Source organism: Macaca nemestrina, chromosome 3 (genome assembly GCF_043159975.1).
Source record: "Macaca nemestrina isolate mMacNem1 chromosome 3, mMacNem.hap1, whole genome shotgun sequence".
Lineage (NCBI taxonomy): Eukaryota > Metazoa > Chordata > Mammalia > Primates > Cercopithecidae > Macaca > Macaca nemestrina.
The window spans coordinates 191570405-191593404 of NC_092127.1; the positions used below are offsets into that span (position 1 = coordinate 191570405).

General features: G+C 40.6%; 1 protein-coding gene and 1 long non-coding RNA gene across 4 annotated transcripts in view; one reads left to right on the top strand and one right to left on the bottom strand.

The window, feature by feature from the left end:
- The window catches only part of LOC105483931 (zinc finger protein 721), a 177736-nt gene that overhangs the window by 60881 nt on the left and 93855 nt on the right, over window positions 1-23000 (top strand). The gene's annotated exons all lie outside the window — the stretch shown is intronic.
- LOC105483806 (uncharacterized) lies at window positions 4499-22922 on the bottom strand. Of its 3 annotated transcripts, XR_011621574.1 has the most exons (5): window positions 19270-22922; window positions 11165-16802; window positions 10201-10316; window positions 7602-7702; window positions 4499-5330 (listed from the first exon to the last, which is right to left on the bottom strand). It is a non-coding gene; the product is annotated as an uncharacterized lncRNA (long non-coding RNA). The 3 variants fall into 3 exon arrangements; XR_988590.3 differs by having other exon boundaries at window positions 4503-5330; window positions 16716-22922; XR_988588.3 differs by lacking the exon at window positions 11165-16802 and having other exon boundaries at window positions 4504-5330.

A 23000-nucleotide genomic window follows, 5' to 3' on the forward strand; every position in this document is an offset into this window, starting at 1 on the left:
GCCTGTGCTTGGCCCTCGGCCACTCCAAGGCACTCTCCTTTTCTATCAGAGAACTGGTGCCAGGGGGAGGGCTGTAGCAACAGTTGCCTTTGATCCTTTGCTACTCGGGTGCAGATGAGGTTTCTCCTTTTGGTTTACATGTAGGAAGTTCACGTTAATTGGCCTTAGGTTCCCTGCTCCCAGACCTTGGTGTTTTTTCTTTTAGGAAGTCAGCATGAATTGGCCTTAAGTTCCCTGCCTCCAGACCCTATTCTCCTGCCTCACTTCTGTGTAAGTAAATACCATCTTACAACAAATTTAACTTTAAATAAAGAAAAAAAGAAAATCAATACTTACAGGGTGCCAAGCATTTGCAGGTTATTTGTAATCAATCTGTCCCGGCATCCTGGAATCCTGTCTTTAATGGGTATATATAATACTAAGCCATAACTGCATAACAAACAATCCCAAAACATACTAGCTCAGCATTGAGCTGTTTAGAAATTTAGGCTGGGCTCAGCTGGACCATTCTTCTGGGTTCAGTTTGGCTCCTACAGGTGTGAGTGGTCAGCTGCTGGTGAATTAGGTGGCTCTGCTTCTGGGAGTGAACTGTCTGTAAACTGAGGCACTTTGGCTTTTCCCAGCATGCTATTTTATCCTCCAGAAAGCTAAAATGGGATTGTTGTCATAAAGATGGAAGAATTCTGAAAAAGATAACAGAAGCATTTAGGGCCTTTAAACCTGGGGCCCAAACTGGCACACTGTGCCAGTGCAAATAAGTCAAGAGAGATTCAAGGTTTGGGAAACAGAATCTGTCTCTGGATAGGAATGACTATAAAAGCCATTTCCAAGGACATGAATAAGAAATTTTTCAAATTGCTGTTTTTGCAATCAATTTTATCATTACTTTTCTTGCAGATGTGTCTTATATAACTATCCCACAGCTACTAAGCAGCTGGCTGGGACTCAGGATCAATGTTAGCCTGACTCTGAAGCCCATGCACCCCCATAGACCACACTACTCAGCCAGGTTTCCTGGTCCTTCAAGGGGCTGAAGAGTGACACTTCTGAAGTAGAAGCAAGTTTTTTTTGTTTTGTTTTTGTTTTTGTTTTTGTTTTCTTTTTGAGAATCTCATGCCATCCACCCCTTACTCTTCACCATTGGAAATAATTCATTCCAGGGAATGGTTCTGAAGTGTCTTGGAAAAGCTGGAAACAATTTGAGAAATTTGCTGAGCATTGGGTTTAGGAAATTAATGCCCAACATTATATTTTTAATTTATCATAGGAGAAATTTGAAAACACCTATAATGCACTCATCATATCTGCAAACTCTTTATATTTTTTTAATTTGTTGACTATTTATGATTTTTAATATAGACTAAGTCAGATTACTGTTCCTGAAACAACTTTTGCTCCGAAGGCAAGTGACATAGCAATAGGGCTGCTGAAATTTTTTCCCTCTGCAATTTAGTCAACCAGCAGAGTATGCTTTGAAGGGCCAAGATGTTTTCTAAGATCCCACTTTTATGAGCAGCTATAGGGCAAATGTCTGGAGCACACATAGAAATCACACACAACCAATACATTTCTGACCCTGAAGCAATGCTTCTTTCCCTTGGATGCATGTTAGCCTGCTGTGCGTGTGGATAGTGGTATTTAAAGTTCCCAAACCCAAGTTGCAAGGGAATAATTAAGCCAGAATCTCTAGAGTGAGACCCAGGCAACAGTGTGATTTAAAGCTCTCCAGGTGATTACAATATGCAACCACACTCACAAATGTCTGCTGTAAACCAACATCTTTCGTAGAACTAGTTGAAAATATTTCTCAAAATAATGTAAAAATTGTTTGCTGTTGAGTTGTGGCTTTTCAGTCCTACCTGTATTGTCTACATTCTGTCCTTTGCAAAACTGACCTCTGCTACTTGTTTTGTTCCTAATTCAAACCAGTTCTACAAACACTGAGTGCACACTATGTGCAGCCCACGGTGCTAGATGGCCTGACCGTAGTGAATATTATTATGGAGGAAGGACTTTGCTGTAAGAAATTGCATTCCCCAAAACTAAAACCATGCTGCTTACTCAACTGAGGTAAAAAATGGAAGACTATCACGCCTGTAATCCCAGCACTTTGGGAGGCCAAGGCAAGTGGATCATGAGATCGGATATGGAGACCATCCTGGCTTACATGGTGAAACCCCGTCTCTACTAAAAATACAGAAAATTAGCTGGGCATGGTGGTGGGCGCCTGTAGTCCCAACTACTTGGGAGGCTGAGGCTGGAGAGTGGTGTGAACCCGGGAGGCGGAGCTTGCAGTCAGCTGAGATAGCGCCGCTGCACTCCAGCCTGGGTGACAGAGTGGGACTCTGTCTCAAAAAAAAAAAAAAAAAAAAAATAGCCAGGTGTGCTGGCGTGCCCCTGTAGTCCCAGGTACTCGGAAGATTGAGGCAAGAGAACTGCTTGAACCCAGGAGGTAGACGTTGCAGTGAGCCGAGATCATGCCACTGCACTGCAGCCTGGTGACAGAGTGAGACTCTGTTTCAAAAAACAAACATTGCTATTATTCTGAAATATTAATTTAGGTTTAAATATGTAATATTTAAATTTTTATTGATATATAACATGCATACAGAAATACTTCTGCAATGAAGTATTAATGTAATGCTCAATAAATTATAACAAAGCCAATACATTTGTGAAACTATAGAACTATGCTTGTTTTTGCCCACAAACTATTTCCTTTTTTCCTCCTCCCCAGATGTAAGTACAAGCTTAAGAGCTAGTGTTATAGATGGGTTTTTTTTGTTTTGTTTTTTGTTTTTGAGACAGAGTCTTGCTCTGTCACCCAGGCTGGAGTGCAGTGGCCAGATCTCAGCTCACTGCAAGCTCCGCCTCCCGGGTTCACGCCATTCTCCTGCCTCAGCCTCCTGAGTAGCTGGGACTACTGGCACCCCGCCACCTCGCTGGGCTAGTTTTTTTGTATTTTTTAGTAGAGACGGGGTTTCACCGTGTTAGCCGGGATAGTCTCGATCTCCTGACCTCGTGATCCGCCCGTCTCGGCCTCCCAAAGTGCTGGGATTACAGGCTTGAGCCACCGCGCCCGGCCGATGGGTTTTTTTTAAATATGTGTTTTATCAGAGAATATTTTAAATTTTTACATGCAATAAACAAAATAGTATAATAGACTGATGCTCAGCCTCAACATCTACTAATTAAGTCTCATTTCTGTTTAATTTCTACTTCAATTCCTTCCCCGTCCCCACTTTATTACTGTTTTTATTTTCTGTAAGATAAGATGTATATGCATTGAAACATAGTCTTTACTGTACCTTTCTGACAAATCAATACATCTTATATACTTTTCCCTTTCAAATATAGAATTACTGCCACTTAACAATTATTAATGTGCATGTGAATCACCTGGAAAAACTTGAAGTTTAGATTTTGATACAATATATCTGGGTTTTGCCTGAAAATGTGTATTTCTACCATGTAGAGCACATGATAAGTACAAGATCTCTTTGTCTAAAATGTATAATACTTGAATAAAATTAAGAAAAATTGGGCTGGGCCGGGCGCGGTGGCTCAAGCCTGTAATCCCAGCACTTTGGGAGGCCAAGACAGGTGGATCACGAGGTCAGGAGATCGAGACCATCCTGGCAAACACGGTGAAACCCCGTCTCTACTAAAAAGTACAAAAAAAATATCGCTGGGCGAGGTGGCGGGCGCCTGTAGTCCCAGCTACTCAGGAGGCTGAGACAGGAGAATGGCGTAAACCCGGGAGGCAGGAGCTTCCAGTGAGCTGAGATCCGGCCACTGCACTCCAGCCTACGCGACAGAGCGAGACTCCGTCTCAAAAAAAAAAAAAAAAAAAGAAGGAAGGGGTTTATTCGGCCGGAGGCATTGGCAAGACTCCTGTCTCAAGAGCCGAGCCCCCCGAGTGGGCAATTCCTGTCCCTTTTAAGAGCTCACAACTCTAAGGGGGTGCATGTGAGAGGGTTGTGATTGATTGAGCAAGCAGGGGGTACGTGACTGGGGGCTGCATGCACCGGTAATTAGATCAGAACAAAACAAGATAGGGATTTTCACAGTGCATTTCTATACAATGTCTGTAATCTATAGATAACATAACTGATTATAGGTCAGGGGTCGATCTTTAACTACTAGGCCCAGGGTGCGGCGCCAGGTTATCTGCCCGTGGATTTCATTTCTGCCTTTTAGTTTTAACTTCTTCTTTCTTTGGAGGCAGAAATTGGGCATAACAAGATATGAGAGGTAGTCTCATCCCTTACTAAAAATACAAAAGATTAGCCAGGTGTGGTGGCACATGCCTGTAATCCTAGCTACTCGGGAGGCTGAGGCAGGAGAATTTCTTGAACCGGGAGGTAGAGGTTACAGTGAGCAGAGATTGTGCCATTGCACTTCAGCCTGGACAAGAAGAGCAAAACTGTATCTCAAAAAAAAAAAAGAAAAGAAAAAGAAAAATTGACCTCAGGTAAAAGAAGAAATCAAAACGCATGTGCAATATGCTATCTGTAGGAGCGTTTCGTCAACAATGACTCAGTCATATGTGACCTTCACGCACGTCCATGTAAAGACACCACCAAATAGGCTTTGTGTGAGCAACAAGGCTGTTTATTTCACCTGGCTGCAGGAGGGCTGGGTCTGAAAAGAGAGTCAGCACAGGGAGATAGGGGTGGGGCTATTTTATAGGATTTCGGTGGGTAGTGGAAAATGACAGTCAAAGGGGGTTTTTCTCCTATGGGCAGGGGTGGGGGTCACAAGGTGCTCAGTGGGGGAAGTTCTGAGGCAGGAGAAGGAATTTCACAAGGTTAATCGCTCAGTTAAGGAGGGGCAGGAACAAATCACAATAGTGGAATGTCATCAGTTATGGCAGGAACTGGCCATTTTCAATTCTTTTGTGATTCTTCACTTGCTTCAGGCCATCTGGATGTATACGTACAGGCTTGGGCTCAGAGGCCTGACATAACCTTTACTGAATTGCCGAAAATTCAGTCATTTATACACCAAGTGCACACATATTTCATGGTTTCCTATTAAAATTGCATTTAATACCTTTAGAAAATCAACTCAGTTTTCTTATAAAATTAAGTAACATTTTACATGACAATATAAATTCCATTTATATTAAACTTAATCATACATAATTTTATTAGGCAGTGTCTGTGTGTCTACCACTGAATATTCTTTGAGTTCCAGCATTTGCACAGGCACCACAGCTGAGAAACACAGATTCTGGGTCTTTGTCTGTGTGACTGAGCCAAAGGTGGACGTTATGTTCAACTGTTGAAAGGCATTTTTATTGCCATTCCGACTTGACAATGATACATCTAAAAAGATAATGGAATCGATGTTAACTCCTGTCAAACAGATCACTAGCAATTTCTTCCTTATGCAGAGGTTGCAATGAGCCAAGATCATGCCACTGGATTCCAGCCTGGGCGACAGAGCAAGACTGCCTCAAAAAAAAAAAAAAAAAAAAAAAAAAGAAGAGGAAGAAGAAGAAGAAAATAAAGGAACAAAGATTTGTTTTCTGAAACACAACAGCCAAAAGCGAATAAGTTCAGTTTCAATAAATGGACCAAGATCTTCAAAGACATTTTCTAAAGAAAGCTTTGCAAATGGCCGAGAGACATTTGAAAAGATAATAAAAATTATTATTATTATTTTTGAGATAGAGTCTTGCTCTGTCACCCAGGCTGGAGTGCAGTGGTGCAGTCTCAGCTCAATGCAAGCTCCACCTCCTGGGTTCACACCACTCTCCTGCCTCAGCCTCCAGAGTAACTGGGACTACAGGCACCTGCCACCACGCCTGACTAATTTTTTGTATTTTTAGTAGAGACGGGGTTTCACCGTGTTAACCAGGAAGATCTTGATCTCCTGACCTTGTGATCCATCCACCTCAGCCTCCCAAAGTGCTGGGATTACAGGTGTGAGCCACTGTGCTTGGCCTCAAAATTACTTGAGAGAAATGCAAAGCACAATCCCAGTGAGCTCTTACCTCTCACCCATTAGCATGGCCACTATTCAACGCACAAAAGGAATCAATGTTGTCAAGGATGCAGAGCATTTAGAACCCCCATGCACTGTGGTGGGAGAGAATAATGCAGCCCCCAAGAAAATTTGGATGGAGATTTCTCAAAATATTAAAAATAAAATGCATCTTGGTGTGATGGCTCCTGCCTGTAATTCCAACACTTTGGGAGGTTGAGGTGGGATAATTACTTGAGCTCAGGAGTTTGAGTCCAGCCTGAGCAACATAGTGAGACCCCATCTCTACAAAAATTAACCAGGTGTGGTGGCATGTTTCTGTAGTTTCAGCTACTGGGATGGCTGAGGTGTGAGGATTGTTTCAGCCCAGGATGTTAAGGCTGCAGTGACCATTATTACACCACAGCACTCTAGCCAGGGTGACAATGTTAAGATGCTATCTCAGAAAAATGAAATTATCCTACAATCCAGCAATTCCATTTCTGGGTATCTATCTATGTATGCAAAGCAGGAGCTGGAATGGACATTTGCACACACATGTGTATAATAACATTCCCCCCCGCAAAAGATGAAAACTACTTAAAAGTTTCTTGATAGATAAATCGATAAAGATGTGGCATATGCATGCAATGGAATATGGCTCTACCTTCTGAAAGCAAATTATGCAGGTGCTACAAAAAGTATAAAACTTTAGGACATTCGGTGAAACATGCCAGAAACAAAGTGACAAAGATCATATAATTCCATTTATATGAGCTATCTCAAGTAATCAAACTTACAGAAACAGAAATTAGAATGATGTAATTTCATAAGGTGGAGAGAGAGTAAAAGGGGCAGTTAGTGCTTCAGAGGTATTGAGTTTCAGCTTTGTAAGATGTGAAAATTCTTGGCTGGGCACAGTGGCTCACACCTGTAATCCCAGCACATTGGGAGGCTGTGGCAGGTGGATCATGAGGTCAGGAAGTTGAGACCAGCCTGGCCAACATAGTGAAACCCCATCTCTACTAAAAATACAAAAATTAGCCAGGCATGGTGGTGGGTGCCTGTAATCCCAGCTACTCGAGAGGCTTAGGCAGGTGAATCACTTGAACTCAGGAGGCGGAGTTTGCAGTGAGCCAAGATTGAGCCACTGCACTCTAGCCCGGGTGATAGAGTGAGACTCTGCCTCAAAAAAAAAAAAAAAAAAAAAAAGAAAGTTCTGGAGTTTTGTTGCAGAGCAATGTAAATATACTTAGCACTGCTAAACTGTACACATTAAAAATATAAGATGGCCAATATCATGTGTTTTCCTGACAATTAAAAATTTGTGAAAAGTACTTAAAAGAGATTCAGCATAATAAAGTGTTCCTAAATTATCTTCAAATTACAAAAGTGTTTTGCTCCCACAAAATCACTTAGATTCATCCAAAAGCACAGAGTGAAATTAATATTCTTTTCATAACTACTTGACTCAACAGGGTAAAACAACCTTCAGCACAAGCCAAGAACACAAATAGACAAGATAAGCCATGCAGAAAGTTGGGGTTATGATTTTAGAGGAAGACAAATACATGCATAATTTGATTGGTGATGAATATGGCATATTCCTACTAAGCCCCACATTGACTTACAGTGTTTCTAGAGAGTTCCAAATTGACATCCAGAATCACTGACATCCAAAATCACCACTCCCAGGTAAAACCAAACACACCATACACTGACACCAAGAAACCTACCATAAAAAAAAAAAAAAACATACAAAATTACCAAATAAGAATGAGAAAAGCATTCACCCAAACAATCCTGTATACAACCTAGATATACTACTGAAAAAAAATCCCCATAGATTTTCAAATGGATATGTGTAAATGTGAAGAGCAGATATTTTAAATCATAACTGTTTGAAACAGTTGCCCCAGAGCAAGCACCTCCACTCTCAGGAAGACAGTGGCACAATCCTCTGGCTTAATAGACCACAAGGCCACATGGAGCATTGGTGGAACATGGGGTGGGACAGCAGGAGCACTGGTTCTGGAGTTTTGGAGAGCAACTGCAGGCCCCAGTGTAGGCCCCAGCCTCTGGCACACTGGTGCATGCCAAAAAAGGAGCCCTCAGGCCACCACCACTCTCATCAGGGCCCTTGCATCTGTCACTTTGTAATCTGTGCCTGCAGCTCCCTGGTCCCTGAAGGTCCTGTTCTCCAGGAGGCAGATAGCTTTGCTTCCAGCCTCCACACCTTCTTATTTCACCTGTGCAGGATATAAGGATCTGTGCTGTTCCTGTGCCTCTAAGGATTCATGTGCCCAACCATGAGAATAAGGAGGAGGTGTTTTGAGGGAGCCAGAGGCAGTGGCTGGCTGAGAGGAGGGGTGACAGGACCACTACGTGCATGATGTCATGGGTGGTAGGGCAGGCAGGGCTGGCTGCTTCCTAGGCAAGGAAGTCAGAAGATCCAATGGTTTCCACCATCTCCACACTCTAACCAGGGTTGCCAGGGGGAGATCTAAATACATTCATGACCGGATGCTACAGAAATGGAAGCAGCAGCAGCTTCATCTTGGAGTTGCATGGCTGTTATCATGACCAAACAATGGGGAAAGGGCTGACTCTCCAACAAAAGATATTAAAAAACTCAATATTGAAACTTTCAAAAATTAACTTAGACCTTTCCTTTGCACAACGTACAGAACATTACTTACCTATTTATGTATGCATAGCAGGAACTAGAAATGACATTTGCACACCCATGTTCATAAACAGTATTATTCTAAAACCAAAAGTTGGAAGCTACTTATATAACCCTTGACATATAAATGGATTTGTAAAATGGAATATACATGCAATGGGAAATAATTCTATTTTATAAAATGAAATTAAGTCACACACTATTATAAAGATAAACCTTGAGGGCTAGGTGTGATGACTCATGCCTGTAATCCACATAATTGGGGAGGTAAAATAAAAGAGAGAGAGAGAATCTCTTGAGGCAAACAGTTCAAGATCAACCTGGACAACACAGGGAGACTGCATATCTTCCAAAAAGGAGTAAATCTTTACAACATTAAGTAAAGAGAAATACGCAAAAAAAAAAAAAAGTAACAGGGAGTATATAATTTCATTTAGGCCGGGCGCGGTGGCTCAAGCCTGTAATCCCAGCACTTTGGGAGGCCGAGACGGGCGGATCACGAGGTCAGGAGATCGAGACCATCCTGGCTAACACAGTGAAACCCCGTCTCTACTAAAAAATACAAAAAACTAGCCGGGCGAGGTGGCGGGCGCCTGTAGTCCCAGCTACTCGGGAGGCTGAGGCAGGAGAATGGCGTGAACCCGGGAGACGGAGCTTGCAGTGAGCCGAGATCTGGCCACTGCACTCCAGCCTGGGCGACAGAGCGAGACTCCGTCTCCAGAAAAAAAAAAAAAAAAATTTCATTTATGTGAGATATTTTTAGTAGTCCACTCATAAAAACAGAAAGTAGAATGGTGTTTGTCAAGAGCTGGGGGAGGAGGAACGTGTTACCAAGAAGTGCAAGGTCCTTAATTTTTGTCTTCTTGAGAGAAATAATTTAGCCAAGAGGTAATTTAGTGAAACAAGCAGAGTTTATTAAAGGAAAATAAAGTACACTCCAAGAGGAGTGGGCTTGGCCGGGCGCGGTGGCTCAAGCCTGTAATCCCAGCACTTTGGGAGGCCGAGACGGGCGGATCACGAGGTCGGGAGATCAAGACCATCCTGGCCGACACGGTGAAACCCCGTCTCTACTAAAAAATACAGAAAACTAGCCGGGCGAGGTGGCGGGCGCCTGTAGTCCCAGCTACTCGGGAGGCTGAGGCAGGAGAATGGCGTGAACCCGGGAGGCGGAGCTTGCAGTGAGCTGAGATCCGGCCACTGCACTCCAGCCTGGGTGGCAGAGCGAGACTCCGTCTCAAAAAAAAAAAAAAAAAAAAAAAAAAAAGAGGAGTGGGCTGGCCCAATTGAAAACTGCCCTGAGAGTTCCATGTTGCAGTTTTTATTATCTTGCACTTAAAAAAAAAATTTCCTCATCGGTCTTAAGGGGCTGTTTTTTCTGGTCATTTCTAACTATCGGCCTACTCTAACATTCGCTTCTCAATAGATTGCGACTAAAAATCTTCAAGTCTAGGGGCACTGTGGGTCTTCTGTAACTACTTCCTGCTGATATGAGACAAAGAACTCATCAGTGTCTCATTCTCTTGCTCCCTTTCAGGGAAGGATACCTTCTATGTTTCCCCAGAAGGTTCAACTTGCAGTGTCCAGAGGAAATGTGGAGGAACATGGTTGTCCAGAAGGGAAGAAGATAGATCAGTGTTCCTGTTGCAGGACTGCTTGTAGTCTGAGGTGAGAGAAAACAAACCTGGTTACTAGATTTAGTGAACAAGGCCCAAAAAGGATGGGGGAAAAACAAACAAACAAACAAACAGATAAGAACAAGGCCAGAGATCCCAAGAAAATGAGATGTCATGAGAATTGGAACCAGTTGGCATCCTAGGAGAACTAGCTCTCAGTGGCATGTTTAGGATGGCTTAGTTTATAAAATCTCTAACTTAATTCTGGCCTTTCCCTATTCTGTTAACCCAGAAACAGCATTTTTCTCCTAGAATAAGGCAAATTCCTTTGTGAGCTACAGCCGGTATGTCAAGACCTCTACAACTTTGGAGAACTACAACCATGAGAGAACTTGTTGCTGTGACTCAGAGTTGGAGCAGTGGTTTCTATTTTGTGAGTCAGTTCCAGAGACAGGTGGTGGTAAGTTGAGGAGGCAATAATAATGCCAGTTATTTCTGTGGTGGCACTTGTGGTGCCAAGCTCATTGCAGAAAGAAATTAGATGAACTGCTCAGTCAATCTGGTGTTGAGTAAATAAGTGTTAAATGGTGTGGTAAATAAGGGTAATAGCAGAGGAGCATCACCTGGGACAATGGAAACTTAAGGGGTGAGGTAAGCCAGAATGTATGTTCTGGTTCAGTTTGCCGGGAGGCAGAGATAAACTTGCATTTCCCAGAGGAATTAAAGTTCTGCAGTTGAGAAACAAGAATGAGGTGAGGTGCAGTGGCTCACGCCTGTAATCCCAGCACTTTGGGAGGCCGAGGCAGGTGGATCACGAGGTCAGGAGATTGAGACCATCCTGGCTAACACAGTGAAACGCTGTTTCTACTAAAAATACAAAAAATTAGCTGAGCACCTGTAATCCCAGCTACTCAGTAGGCTGAGGCAGTTGAATGGCATCAACCTGGGAGGTGGAGCTTGCAGGGAGCCGAGACCGCGCCACTGCACTCCAGGCTGGGCAACAGAGTGAGACACCATCTCAAAAAAACAAAAACAAACACAAAACCAAGAATGAATGTAGGAGGTAAGGTCAGATCCAAACATTGACCAGTGTGCTTTGTTGGCTACCCAATATATGATATTTTGCCAATAAAGTTGCTGCTATCAGGGAGCTAGACATGGGTGATTAGTTTGAATAGGACAATGGGTCCTATTTTCTCACAAGAGCATGTGTCTAATAGTATCAAGGAGAAGCGGAGCGCGGTTTCTATTTTAAGAGTCAGTTCCAGAGACAGGTGTTGGTAAGTTGAGGAGGCAATAATAATGCCAGCTATTTCTGTGGTAGCACTTGTGGTACCAAGCTCATTGCAGAAAGAAATTAGATGAACTGCTCAAGGAGTATCAAGGAGAAGAGTTTTCTGGAAGGAATTACAGAGTTGAAACCTATTGCATAATCTATACCAGCTTGGTCAATACCATGAGTTAGATTGACTGCAAGAAGGGTGACTGAAGCAGAATTCAGTGGCATCATTTTGGATGAATGGTCCAGGAGTTAAAATATTTGAAGGGCCCAGAGAATCTCATTTGGTTAAAAAAAAAAAAAGTTTGAGAGGTATCAATAATGGTGCTGTTTGTGTTACACTGTGCTCAGTCAAGTTCACCCACAAGGGTTCTGGAATTTATGGTATCATAGATGTATAGAGGTGTCAGTTCAATAAGGGTAACAGGGGAGAACAAGGGGCTTAAGGCTGTGGAATAAAATCTTTAAAGCCACTTTAGTTTGTGTTAGAAACAGTACATTACTAGGGGGAAGCTTTTGTATAGTGAGGTCTCGATCGTAGTTGAAGCCATGTTGGGACTAAGGAGTTGGCCATTCTTGTATTATGACCAAGTAGGACATTCCTACCATGAATGAAGAGGAATTCATGCGTAGCTAACATGTTGAGACATAGGAAGAACTGGCAGACTTTAGTAGTTGTGGAGCTGCCTATAGAGTGCTAAAAAAAAGACTGTTGACAGTTAGTGCACATGAAGGTGATTTTAGCCAGAAGTAAGATTGATGACTATAGAGAATTAGGTTGCATGGTTCCAAGGAAAGTAGATTAGGGCCAAAGTGAGAAGCTTGCTGATTAAGAGATACTGTGAACACAATGAGTATTAGAGAGAGAGATCAATACTCAGATTATGACTTTGAAGTTTAAATCTAGGAGGGGCATAGCAAACACTTCCCTGGAGAGCGTGATGGTTTACAGTAATAAAGGCCTATTAGTAAGTCTGCATAGAGTATTACAACTTGCAATATAAAGGCCAAAATATTACTAACAATTGCTGATGAACTAAGGCAGTCAAAAGTAAAATAACTAAATCATTAGGCTAAAAAAAATCATACTAAAGATAGCTCTTACTGAAACTTTGGGCAGTGCACAAGTTAGGGTTAAAGTAAGAATAAACAGTATCTTTGAAAATAAGATTGCCAATATTGGGACTACCCTACTGTGAGGTAAAGGAGTGGGAGCATTACTTATCCTCTCTTTTAAAGAGAAATTTAAAATCCTCTAGTGGCTCACAGGAGTAGCTGAGTGTTGGTTCCTTAAAGTCTTGTTGGCCAGGTGTGGTGGCTCACATGTGTAATCCCAACACTTTGGGAGCCTGAGGCGGGCAGATCAGGAGGTCAGGAGTTTGAGACCAGCCTGACCAACATGGTGAAACCCCATCTCTACTAAAAATACAAAAAGTAGCCGGGCCTGGTGGTGTGTGCCTGTAATCCCAGCTACTCAAGAGGCTGAGGCAGGAGAATCACTTGAACACGGGAGGTGGAGGTTGTAGTGAGCTGATTGTGCCACTGCACTCCAGCCTAGGCAACAGAGTAAGATTCCATCTCAAAAAAAAAAAAAAAAAAAAAAAAATCTTTCCAGGGTTTTATTCAGAAGTGATGTATTCAACCAGGGATGCCAGGAACTTTGATAACTATTAGGGTATAAAGTATGATAGTAAAAGGCTTATTTTGTAACCGGGTTAGTTGAGATCCCAGAGACCCATCTCTCCAGATTTTAATGAGGACCTGTGACCCTGCCTATCATAAGGGTTGTTGGTTGTTACAGGAGTCACACTCAGTCAGCATCATTTTTCCCAACTCCTGGATGGCCGTGTGAAATTAAGTCATGGATTTTAATTTGGTAACCACTGGGTACATTAGGTTTGCATGTAGAAAGGGTCTCTCACATAGGATTCCAAAGGAACTAAGGCATAGATATAATTTCGGGGCTGTTCAGATCTGGAGAAGTGCCATGGGCAGTTCTAGACATGGTAAAGAGGTTTCCTGGCATCATTTGCTCAGGGTCCTTTTAATGGCTTCATTAATTCTACCTTCCAGGAAGATTGTGGCCTTAAGGAGAAGTGTAGAATGTATTTTATCCCTAGGGTTTTTTGCCACTAATTGAGTATAGTTTATAAAGTAAACATGGACCATTATTACTTTGTGAAGACTGTGAAAGCCCAAACCAGGTGATAATTTCTTTGAGGAGAGCCTTGGCAACTACTTGAGTCTTTTTTTTTTTTTTTTTTTTTTGAAACGGAGTCTTGCTCTGTCGCCCGAGCTGGAGTGCAGTGGCCAGATCTCAGCTCACTGCAAGCTCCGCCTCCCGGGTTCACGCCATTCTCCTGCCTCAGCCTCCCGAGTAGCTGGGACTACAGGCGCCCGCCACCTCGCCCGGCTAGTTTTTTGTATTTTTTTTTTTAGTAGAGACGGGGTTTCACCATGTTAGCTAGGATGGTCTTGATCTTGTGACCTCGTGATCCGCCCGTCTCGGCCTCCCAAAGTGCTGGGATTACAGGCTTGAGCCACCGCGCCCGGCCTTGAGTCTTTTCTGTTCTAGTATGAAAGGCTTCAACCCAGCCAGTAAATGTGTCCGCAAAAATCAGAAGGTATTTATAGCCTCAACAGGCTGGGAATTGAGTAGTCTATCTGCCAGTCTTTCTGCTGGGTAGGTTTCTTATTGCTGAACTGGCTGAATTAAGGGAAGCAGCTTAGGGCCTTGAGGATTATTGCAGACACAGAATGGACAGGCTTTACTAACTTTCCAAAAAAGTTTATTTTTTTTATTTTTATTTTTTTTTACGTTTGATGGAGATGGTCTCTCCCAAAGTGACGAGAATTTTTTTTTTTTTTTTTTTTTTTGAGACGGAGTCATGCTCTGTCGCCCAGGCTGGAGTGCAGTGGCCAGATCTCAGCTCACTGCAAGCTCCGCCTCCCGGGTACACGCCATTCTCCTGCCTCAGCCTCCCAAGTAGCTGGGACTACAGGCGCCCGCCACTTTGCCCGGCTAGTTTTTTGTATTTTTTTTAGTAGAGACGGGGTTTCACCGTGTTAGCCAGGATGGTCTTGATCTCCTGACCTCGTGATCCGCCCGTCTCGGCCTCCCAAAGTGCTGGGATTACAGGCTTGAGCCACCGCGCCCGGCCAGTGACGAGAATTATAAAGTGCCCTTATTACTTTGTTGGAGGGCCTGGGAGGATAAAGAACCTCGCCCAATTATTACAATTTTTCAAGTTCTAGGGTGTATTTGCATTTGATCGCCATTTCTGTCTTGAGTATATTGCAGGGTGGGTAGGTTGTTAGGCAAAGGTGGAATAAGGGCCACAAAAAGTTCCCAGAGATGGTGGTGGCCCTAGCTGCTTGGTCAGCCCTCCTGTTTCTCTGAGCAATTTCATCTTGACCCTTCTGGTGGCGCCAGCAATGAACTACAGCTACTTTCTATGGTAGGTGGATGGGCTGGACTAGGGTAAAAATCTGTGAGCCATATTTAATAGGGGTATTCTCTGCTGTCAAAAGTCTCCTTTCTTTCCAGATGGCTGCATAAACATGAGTACTAAGAAGGCATGTTTGAGGGCATGGTGCCTCATGCCTGTAATCCCAGCACTTTGGGAGGCTGACCTGGGTGAATCACTTGAGGTCAGGAGTTTGAGACCAGTCTGGCTAACATGGTGAAACCCCGTCTGTACTAAAAATACAAAAATTAGCCAGGCGTGGTGGAGCACACCTGTCAGTCCCAGCTACTAGGGAGGCTGAGGCAGGCAAACTGCATGAACCTGGGAGGTGGAGGTTGCAGTGAGCCAAGATTGCACCACTGCACTCCAGCCTGGGCAACAGAGTAAGACTCCGTCAAAACAAAACAAAACAAACAAAACAAAACAAAACAAAAAAAAGGCGTATTTGAAGTCTGTATTAATAGTAACTTTTTGGTTCTTAGTTCTAGGGGTTTGGTCAGAGCTGTGAGTTTTGACTGCTGGGCTAAGGTTCCTAGAGATAATTTAAAGTTTTATAAACAAATAAAAACCTATTTGGGGAGCCAGTATAAGATAATTGGTAGTATTTAGGCAAAACTGAGAAATAGGCACAAAGGAAACTACATTAATAGAGTGCAATATTTAATTCAAGAAGTAAATTTGTATTTATAAAAGTAATAAAATCATAGTTGTACTATGTGCATTTGTAGTAAATAATATTTATTTATTTATTTATTTACATTTTTATTTTTTGAGATGGAGTCTCACTCTGTCACCCAGGCTGGAGTCCAGTGGCGTGATCTCGGCTCACTGTAAGTTCTGCCTCCCGGGTTCATTCACACCATTTTCCTGCCTCAGCCTCCCGAGTAGCTGGGACTACAGGCACCCACACTCATGCCCAGCTAATTTTTTGCATTTTTAGTAGAGACAGGGTTTCACCGTGTTAGCCAGGATGGTCTCGGTCTCCTGACCTTGTGATGCGCCCACCTCAGCCTCCCAAAGTGTTGGGATTACAGGCGTGAGCCACCATGCCCAGCTTGAAGTAAATAATATTTAATTACATTACGGCATTTACTGACTACAGATACAGGTAAAAATTATGCTATAAGTATTCTGAATTGCTAAAGGGGTGGGGAAGGACAGTTGAAAGGAAAGTTGTTTCCAAGTACGTCAGTATCAAATGGCAATTTCTAGAGTTTATGTGGTTTAAATACAGGAAGCATCTCTCTTTTCTGTATATTTTATACGTTTTGCACATACAAATATGACAAGAAACATTTAACAATTTTTGTTAAATTTTTATTAAGAATGTGTTGAAGATAATCATGTTTCTGTTTGAAGAGGGATTTTACTGTAATAAGTATTATCTCTAGAGTCAAAGTTGCCTGTGTTGTGAGCAAGTCATTTTTCTCTATGGCTCTGTTTCTTTTTCTGTAAAATGAGGATAATAATAATACCTATGTTATTAATCATCTGTGAAAATTATTATTATTATTTTTTGAGATGGAATTTTGCTTTTGTCACCCAGGCTGGAGTGCAATGGTGTGATCTCAGCTCACTGCAATCTACACCTCCCAGGTTCAAGCAATTCTACTGCCTCAGCCTCTTGAGTAGCTGGGATTACAGGCTCCCAACATCACACCTGGCTAATTTTTGTATTTTTAGTAGAGACAGGGTTTTACCATGTTGGCCAGGCTGGTCTTGAACTCCTGACCTCATGATCCACCTGCCTTGGGCTCCCAAAGTCCTGGGATTACAGGTGTGAGCCACTGCGCCAGACCAAAAATAAAATTTATTAAAACATATACAGTATAATGGTTAGCATTTAGTAGAAATCAACTATTAATAAAACATGTATATACTGAATTACAATATTCTTTAATACAGAAATATCTTCTCATTACATGAGTTTTTCAACCAATAAATGAATGTATTTTTCCAAAAATGTGGTATACACAAGGAACTACAATTCAACATTAAAAGGGAGGAAATCTTTTCATTTGAAACAATGTGGATAAATGTGGAGTACACTATGCTAAGTGAAATAAGCAAGACAGTAGAATGCTGGTTACCAGATGCTTGGGAATTTACAAGAAAGGGGCATCTGGAGACATGTCTGTAAAATAAGACATAGTTGCCTCAGAGGTATAAATTCAAGAAATCTATTGTACAGCATGGTGACTACAGTTAATAATACATTTTTGGAGAATGCTAAGACAGCCAATGTTATGAGCTCTTATCACGAAAGTAATGACTATGTGCAGTGAAGTATTTGTTAAGTAGCTAGAATTAAGCTTTTGACAATCTATATATACTGCAAAACACCATGTTCTACAGGATATTTTATCTGTCAATTAAAAAATGTATTTTAAAAATTACAATGTTGCCAATGCTGTCTGTCAAACAACTTGAATATTATCAAAAATGTATAGTTTTTGTGCTGTTTTTGTAATATAATAACCATAGATTATGGTTGCTCACACTTGTAATTCCAGGACTTTGGGAGGCCGAGGTGGGAGGATCACAAGGTCAGGAGTTCGAGACCAGCCTGGCCAACATGGTGAAACCCGTCTCTACTAACAACACAAAAATTAGCCAGGCGTGGTGGTGTACACCTGTAATCTCAGCTACTAAGGAGGCTGATGCAGGAGAATCGTCTGAACCCAAGAGGCGGAGGTTGCAGTGACCTGACATTGTACCACTGCACTCCAGCCTGGCGACAGAGCGAGACTCTGTCTCAAAAACAAAACAAAAAAGAAAATAATCATAGGAACTCTAATATTTACTAGCATGTCTTAGACCCAGAACAATATATAATACAAGACAATGCACTCTAGGGCTTTTACTTTTACGCTTGAAGTACCTGGAGTTTCTAGTGCTGATGGAAATCATATATCAGACAGACACTAAAAGGGCGAGTGATGCTAAAGGTCCCATAATTGGCCACTCTGTGAACACAGTAAATGAATTTTCATCAAAAATCACTGAGAGGCTTAGCACGGTGGCTCACGCCACTAATCCCAGCACTTTGGGAGGCTGACGTGGGTTGATCACGAGGTCAGGAGTTTGAGACTAGACTGGCCAACTTGGTGAAACCCTATCTCTACTAAAAATACAAAAATTAGCTGGGCGTGGTATTGGGCACCTGCATCCCAGCTACTCGGGAGGCTGAGGCAGGAGAATGAATCACTTGAACCCGGGAGGTGGAGGTTGCAATGAGTTGAGATCATACCACTGCACTCCAGCTGGGTGTCAGAGCAAGACTCCATTTCCAAAAAAAAAATAATTAAAAAAAAAAAAATCACTGAGAAAATATTTGAATTCAATAGCTGCCATAATCTTCAAACATTTTGCAGAGAAAGTGACCAAGGACTTGGATAAAGTAAGGTGACTAAAAATGAAAACTGTAGCTCATGAAATGCATCCACTAAAACAAAAAATTGGAAGAGAAATTCCTCAAGATTGTAATATGAATATGGACAAAAAAGATCATTGCAGAGTTTGAATCTACAGAGATAATTCTATTGTTTTTCCACCATTTAACATTCACACTCAAAAATATAAGATTCTGGCCTGGCACGGTGGCTCATGCCTGTAATCCCAGCACTTTGAGAGGCTAAGGCAGGCAGATCATTAGGTCAAAAGATTGAGACCATCCTGGCCAACATGGTGAAACTCCATCTCTATTAAAAATACAAAAATTGCCAGGCGCGGTGGCTCACGCCTGTAATCCCAGCACTTTGGGAGGCCGAGGCGGGCAGATCACGAGGTCAGGAGATCGAGACCATCCTGGCTAACACGGTGAAACCCCCTCTCTACTAAAAATACAAAAAATTAGCCGGGCGTGGTGATGCGTGCCTGTAGTCCCAGTTACTCGGAGGCTGAGGCAGGAGAATGGCGTGAACCCAGGAGGCAGAGCTTGCAGTGAGCGGAGATCATGCCACTGCACTCCAGCCTGGGCGACAAAGCGAGACTCCGTCTCAAAAACAAAAAACAAAAAACAAAAATTAACCGAGTGTGGTGGCGGGCGCTTGTACTCCCAGCTACTCAGGAGGCTGAGGCAGGAGAATCACTTGAACCTGGGAGGCAGAGCTTGCAGTGAGCTGAGATTGAGCCACTGCACTCCAGCCTGGTGACAGAGTGGGACTCCATCTAAAATAAATAAATAGAAGATTTTGTATGGAAAAATAAGTTTTACTATGTCACAGAAAATTAAATGTAAAATTCTTCACTTACCATTGTCTCCTAAAAATTTTCTTCCTTTTTGTTGTTGTTGAGATGGGGTCTTGCTCTGTTGGCAGGATGCACTGAAGTGGCACAATGTCAGCTCACTGCAACCTTCGCATCCTGGGTTCCAGCGATGGGGTTTCACCATGTTTGCCAGGATGATCTTGGCTCTTGACCTCGTGACCTGCCTGTCTCAGCCTCCGAAAGTGCCGGGATTACAGCACTTTTTAGGCCACCATGCCTGGCCTAAAAATTTTATTACTAAGATATATTTCCTCTTAAGAAATTTCAAAATTCTGATGTGTTTCTACATATGGTGGTACAATATACAACCCACTTATATTAATACTTTCCTTGTTCTAGCTTTTGTTACATTTTACACACTTTGTCATAGAATCTCATACAATTTTTCTTTTACAAACACAGAAAAACAATGCTGACTGACTTAATCCTCTTACCTGTGGACAGTGAATTACTCTTATCTCAATTACGTGATCTAAATGTTGCACTGATAACCTATAAATAACCTCAAACACCGCAGTTAAAAACAATTTACCATAGTAAAAACTTCAAACTTCTCATCAGAACCTAAAGTCCACGTGAAATTACGTGGCATGAAGAGAACAGTGAGAAACTAGCCATAATACAAAAACGAAGAAAGGCTCTGGGGCATACATACCTGGGCATAAATACATAAAGACATCACAAAACTGAAGATAAGTAGAAAATAAGAACACAAATCCTCTTTACATTCATAATGAGTTGGTTCTGCAGCCTGGGAACAGATGTCCTCTCCACATGCACAATGAATCTGTTCACCACAATGAATCTGTTCACCATAGATTATTTTCAATCTCTTACTTGGAGCTACAAATTAACTCCAGGAATATTTATGGCTAATCATGAAGTAACTATTAAACACCCAGAACTTTCTATTTGTTCACTACAATAATACATCAAAACATCCCCATAATTGACAAAGTTTTCCCAGTACTTACCTGAACAAATTGGTAAAATAAACTAATTTATGTCAATTATAAAAACTGAAAGGAACAATAACTAAACAAAACAGCTTATATAGGGTTCTTAAAACAAAATGAAATGTTCTAACTAAAACATAACTTAATACATATATTATGAAATTACATCTAAAAATTTTATGTTCACTACTAAATTTTATAAAAATCATTCTTATAATTTCTGAGCAGCTCACATAATAAATACTTCATGAGGTGAAAAAAAAAAAAGAGAATCAAAGAAATTATAGCTCTAGCATGAGCATCAAATAAAAACAGGGAATTTATATGGGGAGATTCTCAACAACAATCCATTAGATTTTAATTAATTAAATAAAAATATGAAAATATAAATGTGGTTTCAGAATGTCTGAGGCTTCTAGATTTCCAGTAAATTATCCATGGTATTAACGTAATCTTCTTTGTTCTAATATTGCTATTTTCTTTGGAAAATAGGTACAAACTCACACAAACACAATTGATCGCTCCATAATTTTCTTACACCTAAGGTTTATCTTTAGAGCAACACATTTATATACTTAACTTCATGTAACGGGAACTAATGTTTGTATAAGTTTGCAGGAAAAGATGCCACACGTTCAAAGATAAATGTAAAACATTTTAAAAAGTATTCAGGATGCATAAATGTATGAATTATAATTACACTCTAATACTACAATCATAATTGTACAGTTAGAAATAATTAAAGTGTATAATTGGATTGTGTGTAATACAAAGGATGAATGCTTGAGGTGATGAATAACTCATTTACTCTGGTATATTACATGTTGTATACCTGTATAAGAAAATAACCCATATATGCCATAGATAAATATGCATACTACGTACCCACAAAAATTTTAGAAAATAAGAGTAAAAATGCAACAAATGGGAAAGATATTCTTCAATATATTTGCTATTTAAAGCCATTGGGAAAAGAGAATACTAAAAATGTCATTCAACTATGTTACCATTGTTACCATCTTTTACCTACACCCTTGAGTAAGGTGGGATAGGTGTTAAGTTGGTGGCATAATGACACTTCATTCAAGCAACATTTCAAAACGTTAACAATTTTCTTTAGTTAAAAAATTGTTCCCACATAATCTTAAAATAATTTAAAAATGTACTGTATTTTATTACATAAATGTATAATTGGTAAAACAATTTACTAGTAAAATACAGATTGTTTTTCTCTCACTATAATGCAGAAGAATATTACTCTGAACACCTACCTCATGCATCACTCAATATTGTCAACTACAAAAAAGCCTCTCTGCTTAGATTTTCATTATGGATCTTTCATTTATGTTCTTACCCTTTCTTGTAAAAATTCATGAATAATGCCCACTGAATGAAAGAGAATCTCTCTTATCTCTGACGCAGCAACGATTCATCACACACTTTCATATAAACAGGAATGTGTTGAAATAGTATGAAATAATTTGAGTTGAATTAACTATTATATGCTTTTCAAAAAATCTATACTTTTTTCAAGTGAAAAAATATACTTTAAATGTAGTATCTCTTCAAAAATCTTTTCAACTTATATACAAAGAAATTCTCTAACAGGTTAAACTTTGCATTATTTTTTATATTTAATACTCTGATTTACTGCAGTGTCCAAAGTGTTAGTTCCTTAGTTCTTTCTACTGTAAATCCTCTGATGTTTACAGTCTTAATTTTGGACTAAATATTTCTTCACATTTACTGCATCTACAAATTATATTCTAGCAGAAACTCTCTGGTGTTTTTTCAGCTGCAGTTTTTGAACAAATGTTTTTCCACATTTACTACATTTGTAGGATTTCTCACCAATATAAATTTTCTGATGTTGAAGAAAGTCTCCTTCAGGGTTTTCCCCTATTACAAAATGTGTATAACAAAATCCATGATAGAAGTACAGGTACTACAACCCTCTTTATGTTTGTATTGCTTGTCTTAAGAATACTCTTCTTCACTTTTAAGGCCTATAATTTTCTGAAAGGTCTTTCAACAGAAATTACATTTATAATGTTTTTAATATGTACAAACTTTGCTAGTTAGTAAAATGTGAGTAGATATAACTTTTCTATATATTTTATATTTCTACAACTTTTCTTGAGTATAAAGGCTATCATGTGCAAAAAGATGAGCATTGGTAAAAGTTTTGCCACATTTTTTGTATTTCCAGGGGATTTATTCAATAGGAATTATATATATACAGTAAGATATGACAAGCATTTGAAGGCTTTTCAACATTTTTCATATTTTTATGGCTTCTCACCAGTATCATTTCTCTTATATTTAGAATAGATTGAGGTGTGGTTACAAGCTTTGTCACACTTTTCATGTTTGCATTTTCTCTCCAGTGTGAATTATCTTATGATTAGAAAAGACTTGAGGAAGATTTAAAGACTGCCACATTCTTCACATTTGTAAGACTTTCCTCCAGTATGAGTTCTCGTATGTTTAAGAAGCCTGGAGTATGGATTAAAGGTTTTGCCACATCATTTACATTTCTATGGTTTTATATCTAGTATGAATTTTCTTATATTCATCTTTCATATCTTCTCAAGATAAGCTTGTGGAATGAATCTTCTATGCTCAAATGTGAATTTTCATAAAGGTTTGTGGATGGTCTGAAGGCTCTGCCACATTCTTCACATTTATAGCATGTTTTCCCCAGAATGAATTCTCTTGTGTACAGTAAGGGTTGAGAACCTATCAAAGGCTTTGCCACAT